The sequence below is a fragment of the Hemibagrus wyckioides genome, linkage group LG27 (genome assembly GCF_019097595.1).
Source record: "Hemibagrus wyckioides isolate EC202008001 linkage group LG27, SWU_Hwy_1.0, whole genome shotgun sequence".
NCBI lineage: Eukaryota > Metazoa > Chordata > Actinopteri > Siluriformes > Bagridae > Hemibagrus > Hemibagrus wyckioides.
In genome coordinates this window covers 8,700,967-8,708,832 of record NC_080736.1, presented here as the reverse complement: position 1 = coordinate 8,708,832, position 7,866 = coordinate 8,700,967, and positions in this window count along the sequence as shown.

Sequence of the window (7,866 nt, the reverse complement as noted above, 5' to 3'; positions counted from 1 at the left end):
GCAGCACTGAAGCCCTCTCTTGTTCCCCTGAGTGTTCTTACATTTATTTTCCTTTATATATTATTCAAAGTTAAAATAATTAATTCAGGATATTAAATCAAGATGTTGGAAATCAATCCAAACCCTCTTCCAGGCTGGCTTGCAGTGAAGTAACTGGCTCTGGTTAAGGCCAGCTTCAGCAGAGAGGCTTGAAGAACTCATGTGGCACCTGATTGGCTGCTCTTTTGCTGTATAACTGATGGCTATGTGGAACATGGATGATTTGGTTACTTAGCATTTAAGAGCTTCAGTTCTAAAATGCTGCTACTAGAAACACTTAACATTGAAATGCATGGAATAAAAATGACTGCAGTACGTACTTTTTTTTTTTTAACCACTGTCACATCTGGCTCGTTCTGAAATCTATGTCTGGATTTCTGTAAAACTGCTTTGTGATAACATCCATTGTTAAAAGAGTTCTAGAAATAAAATGGAAATTGACAGCATTTAGAGGACAGATTTTAATAATATTTTAGATAAAAATTGACACTGATTGACTTGTTTTTGGAAGTTGCAAGAATAATATCAGCTAAGAAATTATTCAGTTATTTAATGTAAAACATATTACAGTAATACCTCGCATTTCATTGGAACCTAACTAATTTGCATCTGCAAATTTTTTGCAGACCCGTGAAATCCTCGTAAAATCCTTCAACGGTGTTTACAGCTAATTCCGTAGCCATTTATACATTTTCATGCTTTAAAATCAACAAAATAAAAATATAAATAAAATATAAATGTTATTTTAATGCTATCGGACGTTGCCGATATCACGTACGTACAGTACAGCAATTACTACACGCTATTGGCTGGAAGGTTTGGAAGTAGCCACACAGAGCCTTAACAGTTTTATCTAACTGCTGATTGGCTGGTAGCTACGATGTTTTGTATGCATGATGTCGCGGTGATCTCCCCACACCTTGTGCGTATATTCCGTAAGTGTGAATAAGTGATCTCAGTGATTTTTTCCTTGGTTTTTATACAGGTGATACTGTACTCTATTTTTTATGTCAAACATTTATTTCTTTTTTAAGGGTCATGTATTAAGCTAACTTTTAAATGAAATTAAAGTGTTTTGGGAGCATGATTGGGGTCATATTTAGGGTTTAAACTCTAAAAATAAGTATTTACAATACAGTATGACTCCACCGAACATCCGCGAAACCTCATCATTCACGATGGGTCCTGGAACGTAACCTCGCAGATGTGTGAGGTATTACTGTATTCAGAACCAACAGTGAAGGTGTTGGGATCTTACGGTACAAATTTAAAAGCAAAGGTACATGAATATCCTGATTTAAAAATTTCAATTTGAAATGAAAAATGAGTTAATTCATCAATGAGCCCTTTCTTTCAGAAAAATATAAAATATAGCCATATATGGCAATATGCAGGGTTCAAGCGCTGTCTATAAATAGTGCCACCAATGGCCAGTTCTTGCTGAGTTACATAGAAATAGTTACATAGACAGCAGTGATGAATATGGTGCTCAAGATTTGTGACAATAGCTCAGCACTAACCTTTGAAATGCTAAGGCTGTGAAAGACTGATTGGGAAAAAGCAATCATGATTTTAAGTAAACATGAAGCCATCATTAGAAATCCATTTCCAGGTTTGTACCCAAAGAGGTAACACCGAATAATAATAGCCTAAGAACTCCATCTCCACTTAAGTTAAGGATGACCACACCAAATATATATATGCTTCTTGTACATATGGTGCTTGGGGCCTTACGTTTAGTTGAAAAAGAGTTCTCATGGTACAACTTAAGATTCATGAGATATGGACCATCATGAAAAACACTGAGCTACAGAACTGCTATCACTCAGATCAGGCTCATATATTTTATCTGAGTAGTGGGAGGAAGTACAACCTACTGACCAGGTTTCAGATTTCTATGGCTTACAGTTTGTGATGTGATAGCTTAGTGGTTAAGGTTTCGGACTACATATTGAAAGGTTGTGAGTTCAAAGTCCACCAAGTTGCCAATGTTGGGCCCCTGAGCAAGGCCCTTAACACTCAGTTGCTCAGGCACTCTGGATAAGGGCATCTGCCAAATGTCTTACATGATATGCAGGTTTCATTCAGTGGATGAAGATGAATAATCGCCAAAAGAAGGCCATCATTTTGTAAATAACTAAACACAAAATCTATTACGGTTTCAAATTGTTTAAAAGGATGACCATTTTTGTTATTTAGAAATTTATTTTAATTAACAGACTGAGTCACATAATCCTTGGTATAAAAATCTTTACAACAACATTGCACTTTGTAAATCTAGCATGCCGTCTGCTTTGTTAGGCATTAAGTAAGCATGTACTGTCTGGCTTGGGAAACTGAAACCTTGACATCTGTATGATCTCTATATTATCGTATTGTTTATGTGCTTTCTTTCTACTGTCTCCCCAAGAAGACACAGTGGCTACCGTGTTTATGGGAAATCGGCTCCCCATCCCGATTCTCTCGGCAAATCAATACTCTTGTGAGATGACACCATAGTGGACTTCTCGTACTTTATGATGATGGCTAGCTAATTTTGGAATGGACACTATTTTTCCCTCCTCTTTGGTGACAGGCATGGTATAATTTTTGCATTAAAAATGTCAATCAGGCCGGAGGCAAGGTTTGGTCTGGGGAGGCTGGATGTAGGGTGAATTTATTGATGGAAAATGTATCTATATACTCTTAGAGACACTCTTAACCCCAAATCTGGATGTGGGTAATAATTCCAGGTTATTAAAGTGACAGTATGTTGAAGCACTCACAGAGGTAAAGAATGTAAGGGGCTGGACCTATCTATTAGTGGGTAATATTTCATACGCACACACACACACACACAATCCAAGTGAGACCTCAGCCACCATATATGCACAGCCAAACAGCCACATGATGATGACCAGAAAGTGTCATGGGTCATAAGGCACAGATATATAGACACACACACACACACACACACAAATATAAGCCAAGAGATGAGCCAAGAGAGACAATCATTGTACTGTACATATACCAGGATGAATGCAAGGAGAAATGGGTCATAAAACACACACACTCACACACACACAAACACACACACTTACACAAGGTCACACAAAGCTTTTCTATATATTTTTTCTATTTATCTATTTCAATTTTACTCACCAGAAACACTCTACATAATTTAGTCACGCAACTTTTTATTTTATTTTTCCTCACGCTATCAAATAAATTAAATCATATTTTGCACTGATTGTTTTTCTCCATAAATCGTCCTCAGAGCCTTGCATCTTTCCCAAAATCTCGCTTCTAATTGTTTAATCCGCTTGGAGACTTTTATAGATTTATCTGTATTCTTTGCAATACTGTAAGGTTCTCCAAGCTCTTTTGAAAATGACAATCAATATCTGTCCTAGACCTCAACGTGAGTAATTGCTCTAATTAGCACGCATTGGTAATTTCATATTAATAGTCTCGGTTCAGGACAGCCGGTTTGATTTCCACTGAACAAAAATGTTGCATATTTCTAAACTTGAACGCTGCACTCGAATGCGCACATACACAAAGACACGTGTGTTCACGTGCAGCAAACACGGCCCGGTTTTCCAGTCACGTCAGTGGTGGGAGTTAAAGGCTGCGTTGTGACATTGAAAGACCTGTCGAAAGTGTCTGGTGTTATATCGTGTAAGCTTCCCCTGCCATTAGCTCACGCTGACCTTTCCTGCAGCTTCCTTCTGTCAGACTTACACCACCCCCCTGTACTAGGATATGTGTGAATATGTGTGTGATGTGTGTAGCTGATTTTTGAAGTGCATTTTCAATCCATTCCTCTTCCTACTCTCGCTGAACCCGGCCTATAGTAATGCGGTCGTAAAAAAAAACTCAACATGTCTAAAGTCACACGTATACAGTATGGAGCAGACAGACATTTGTCATCATTTTTTATTTTTCTTTCCTCTTGATGTGCCCTAATTGGGGAATAATTCAAGAGCAGTGCAAAGAAATCGATAATGAATTAATGTAAGGACAGAGGAAGTCATTAGAAGCAATAAAGACAGAGGTTATGATGAAGATGGCATCAGCAGACAGAAAGACAGACAGTAAGAGAGAAAGAGAGAGAGGAAGAAAAAGAGATAGAGGTGAGATGATGAGACAGACTCCAGTGAGGCTGGTGTCACTCCAACGATGTCGTTAAAAAAATTTCGCACAATTAAAGCAAGTCAAAGGAAAGCAGCACTGTCAGTGTAGCGTCTGATCTAGGTCATTTGGCAGTAACGTTTCCTGGCAAGTCCTGCCGTTAACTGATGACTTACGGTGTGTGTGTGTGTGTGTGTCTGTCTGCGTGTGTGTGTGAATATTATAGTTTGTCAGAAAGTACTTTTCTATTTTATTGATACATTTAAATAAACTCAGTTCAATTAAACATCTCTCATATTATCAGTGCCAACTTATTAACTTAGTTTAAAAAAGTGATTAACTTATTTAACTATAAACAAAAAAAATGACATATTTTGAAGCTATTGAATCTAAATTCTATAGTTCATTTGGATATATATATATGCTCACACATACAGTGTAAATCTATATACTTCTGTTTCATGAGCAAATGGTACATTTCCAAACAATTTTCTGCTGTTTAGGACAGTAATATGTGTAACAATAGGTCACTGGTTCAGAAAAATTAAAATAAAATTTTGCCTGGAACAGCCTACTAGTTCATTACCTTATTTAAAAAATGCAGGACAAAAACAATTGTTAAGGTGAAAGCTGTCATGTGGACCAGGAAGTGCAACATGGTACCATACCCAAGACTACATGTAGGAAGTGGTGTGAGCTCGGTCACACTGCAACTGTGTATAAATGTATTCGGGAAGTAAAGTAACTTCATGTTTCAGCCGATGTCAATATCATTAGTTTCCAAAACATGTACCATGAGTGGCAGGGGAACACTGTGGGACACAGGGGAGGTGAGGTGCACATAATAGCATCAAAATATTAGTAAAAAAAATGAATAAATGTTCATCATGATGTGTTCTCCATGCGTATTTGTGATGACGCAAATGCACCCAAGTCTGAAACCAGATGAGCGATGCAGAGGGTGCTGGAAACATCCAGACTAGAATTTTTACCACATCAAAGGTGGCCAGTGTGAAAACGCCTATTCTAACTCAAAGCAAGCATAGTGGCTCCACTCTCTGCCTGCACAGCATTAAACTACATGACTTCATGTTAAGTCGATTGTTGTCCTTCATAAGAACTGATAAAGTTCTATAGTCCTGGGATGATTGATGCACAGAAGGTGCTGAACACACAGTCGTGTGTGTGATACACAGCCTCTAACACTGATTCAGCCCATAAAGCTGACACACAGACAGCCGAGCTGCAGGCGTCTGGACTGGGTTAATGGAGAATGGGCCAAGGCTCGGGGTAATGTTGTTGGATAAATGATTATTGATTAGATAAAGGTTGAGTTAATCATTAGCCTTCATCCGTTTTACCCACTGACTCTGACCTTTCCCTTCACACTGCAGTTTTCCATATGATGATTTGATCATCTCTCTTTCTTCCTCTCTAGCTTGCTCTGTCTCTCCCTCTGTCCCACAATACAGAGGGGGGAAAAGATTATGCTGCAGTATCTCTATACTGCTCTATATGTACTTTGGTGGAAATATGAAATACTTAGGAGATCATTACAGCACGTTATTAGGTATTAATTACTAATATTAGGTTTTATATTGTGATTTTATTGATTGACAATTTAGGGAAAGTGTGAAGAGTGGGGGAGGGGGGGCAAAACAATAAATGTTCATTTAATTGCATAATTATGTTTGAATACAATATTTTCCCCCTTTTTTTCTAAATGACTTACACACGAACAGCTTTATAATAACCACATATAGAGCTGTCATCTGCTGAGCACTTTAGTATGTTTGCACTTCACATTTACGGCATGTGTCTGTGTGTATATGAGAGAGTTCTCGGCTTGTTACGACACATTAAAATCCGGTTTCTATAGCAGCTGTATTTATTGAATTACTCTGAATTTCCCTCTTAATCGACAGCTAACCAGCTCCAGAAGCTTTCTCCCATCTGGGCGCAATCAGCACAGGAAATCCGTCGCTTCCCTTTTCTTCTATTTATTCACAAACCCGTGCTGGAATCGTGATGTTTATTTAAAGTAATGCTGCACAGAGAACTACTGCACTGAGGGAAGAAAATGAAACGTTTTCACACAGAATTACATTTCCCAAAACAATTGTTTCTGCCACTGATCCCTTTTCTAAAAGCCCTGGCTCTGCTGTGATCAGACTAACTGCTGCATGGCTTCGTTTCTGAACTCGGGCCTTTATCATGTAGAATAAAAAGGGCTGAGACGATCAGATCTAACCGGGCTGGTTGGGCATTTGGGATTGTGTACAGCGTGAGGACGAAGCCTGAAAACGTTCAAATCCAAAAATATAAATATGAACACAGCATGCACAATGTTTGGTCAAAAAATGAAGATATATTTTTAATTACAAGCACCAAGCCAAGTATATATGCATACAAAATACAATATGTATATAAAATATATGAATTTATTAAAAAAAATAAACACATCCCAAAGTATATAGCTCAGAAATTTGACAGCAATTACATTTTTTTTTAATTTATGAGCAAACTACACATTCATTCCTAGTTACATACAATGTCAGAAATAAATAAATAAATATTTTTAAAAAATATTTATTTATTATTTTTTTTAAAAATGTACTCTTATTTTTTGCTATAACTTTATAATAATAATAATTTTAAAAAAGACAAACGTTTTTTCTGAAGAATTTTTCATGTTGGAAAACTTTACCAATTCCCCTGTTCACTATTACAAAAGACTAATAAACTGAAGACCAAAAATATTAAATAACATCTCCTCCTAGAAACTTCACTTCACAGATTAACATTTAGGGAATGTTTATTCATTTGTTTATTAATCTGCCATACAAATCCCTGTCTAAGATGTTACCATAGAAACAATAACATTAATATAAAGGGACAAGCTCCTGTCGAAGGTGTGTTCTTCTAGGGAACATTAATGCACACCTTCTGACCAGGTGAAATAGAGAATTCATCAACACTGTAGTGTAATATTGAAATAATAATAATTTAAAAAAATTTCTATTTTTGCTTTCACCTTAAAAGGGGATTGATTTCCGAACAAGCATTTTAGTGTAATCAGTTTCCGCTGCTCTCTTTGTATTATCTAGATGAGTTTTTACAGTAAATTTCGTTTCTAATTTAAAAGAGATGACTCCGGTCAGTGAGAAATCCATTGGAAAGGATGGAACACTACACAACGGTTAATCTGCAGCCGATTTCATGGCTTTAAAATCGATTTTTCATCGCAGGTGATGTTAGCATGTCCTAAACAAACAGTGCCACAACAACTCTATAAAAGTTCATTTCATTACAATTTTGTAATACTTTATTTTAAAAAGGACAGCACACAAGAAATCGGATTCATATGCTTTAATTATGACTTTTCAGAATACAAAACATGTAAATAAATAATGAAAGGAAAAAATTGTGAAAGCTTGTATAGCTCTGAAGTGCTGTGTGTTTGACAGACAGGCCAAAGCCTCGGCCCTGTGAAAACATAAGCTGCTCAAGCGGTTCTTTATGATGATGAAAACCATATGGATGTAAGTTACACAGCTTAAATAAGCATTTGCACAACTTGCTGGCCAACTCTGCACACCCGGCTGACTAAGAAAATAATTAGGATTTGTGAGTGGGGGCAAAGCACAGAGTCTAATACCCCAACTCACATCCACACACACAGGTTTATGTTTCAACTTTTCCTAACCCTTAAAT